The sequence below is a fragment of the Petaurus breviceps genome, unplaced genomic scaffold, assembly GCF_028583685.1.
Source record: "Petaurus breviceps papuanus isolate PSGF00001 unplaced genomic scaffold, PetGlider_PUasm1.0 151, whole genome shotgun sequence".
In the NCBI taxonomy this organism is placed as follows: domain Eukaryota; kingdom Metazoa; phylum Chordata; class Mammalia; order Diprotodontia; family Petauridae; genus Petaurus; species Petaurus breviceps.
This window is the reverse complement of record NW_027185712.1, coordinates 22,495,462-22,497,355: the sequence shown is the minus strand read 5'-3', so window position 1 is coordinate 22,497,355 and position 1,894 is coordinate 22,495,462.

The window sequence follows — 1,894 nt, the reverse complement described above, 5'->3', positions numbered from 1 at the left end:
GAAAATTAAATCAATAATCTGTATTAATAATGATTTGCTTTTACTACATTGAAATATTTTAGCCAGTGGAAATAGGCAAAATACCGGTAATATGCTTTAATCTTGGAAATAATTGTCTAAAGCAGAAAGTAACCTGTCTGCAGAATAAATCTCATGCTGTGAGTTAACCAAGTTGCCACTTAGTGCTAGTATCTATAATCTTCCTAAAACCATTAGAGATGAAATGAAATATAATAACAATAATTAATAAAAGATTTGAATGCATAAAACCTCAAGTGTACCTGTTAAATTATTTTGAATTACTATTACCTATTGCATGTAAAATAGCCTCATAGATTTGAAATACACACAAAAAAAGGTGTTAAAACAGTGCACTATTTATAATCTACATGTTGATAATATTGATCACCTACTTGCTGTTTTTCAGAGCTACATGTGTTTATGCAAGAATATTGATGGGTCTTTAGAAATTGATCTGTTATTTTGTGACCTTTTGAAAGAATTTTGCTTTGCTGTTACTTGACTATATTTTCTAGAGTTTTAAATTGAAAAAAATCATGTTATTCATACCACTGCTACTTTAATAGAAAATCAGTCATTTTGAAATCAACTTTTAATTGATCATTTTTAATAAGTTCTATTTGATTTTGTTATTTATTTTAAAAATTAAACTCTATTTTATAATGTTTTTTTTCTATAGTTTAGAACTTCAAATTTGTATATTTTTAAAATAAAATTAAGCACAGCAATCCGTACCTCATTTTCTGAAATTTGTCTTGAGTGATCAGGTACAATGAACAGAGCCTTGAAACTAGAGTCAGGGGCCCTGAGATTGAATTCTGCCTCTACAATTTACTGTAGCTGACAGCAAGTAAATTAACTAACATCATGTTGATACTTAAAAAAAAAAAACAACATATGTTTTTATAAGTCTAAGAAATTCTAGGTAAATTATAGCCTTCATCTGTTGAGAATCTAGCTTTTTTAGGCAGATAACTACTCTAGATGAAAAAATAAGGAACCCTAATGAAGAGAGGGAAGGCAGTGTGTGTCAGATAAGACAAACATTTGCTGTCTCTTTGACCATAATCTCTCAGACCTTGATTGAAGCAGCTAAGGATCTTGAAACCAAGAGCATTGGTAAGAGCCTTGAGTCACTAAGACCAACAGCCCTACTTCTAACCCACATTCTATAGACATTATGGGGGGGGGGGGAGGCGCGGGCGGGACAATCAGTATAGAAAAGAAACTCACTATTTTTTCCTGCCACTGAAATCAACTGCTAATAACCTGTCATCCATAGGCGTGCAATTTCAAGTGTCCTGGGGATAGCACCACACCTCGTTTCTTCCTGTTCTGTTTCCAATTCAGCTCAGGAAGCAATTCCCACAAAAATGAGAACTAAAAACTGTTTCTGTGGGTGTTGAGATCACAGCCACAGAAAACCACCAAAGTCCTTGGTACTATCAGATGGTTCAACATCAGAAATGGATGTGATTTTTATCAATAGAAATGACATCACAGGAGATGTATTGCTATCTGCTTTTTTGCTTCTGACTTTCCTTAAGGAATATGGAAATTTTGTCTGACCTATCTTAGATGTGCTGTCTCTTCCATTAAAACGTGAGCTCCTTGAGAACAGGAAATGTTTTCTTTTTTGTCGTTTGCTTTTTTATTTTTCATTTGTAATCCCCGGAGCTTAGTACAATGCTTGGCACATATTAAGAGATTACTAAATGCTTTTTCATGAATTTATTTATTTATGCTCACATCTCTGAGCCTTATATATAAGCTGTTTAAGGTAGTTAAGATGTAATCTCTTTGTGATAGATGCTCTTGGGTCAGATGCATTAACTAATGCTAGGAAAGGATCAGCAGTCAATATAGATTTTGG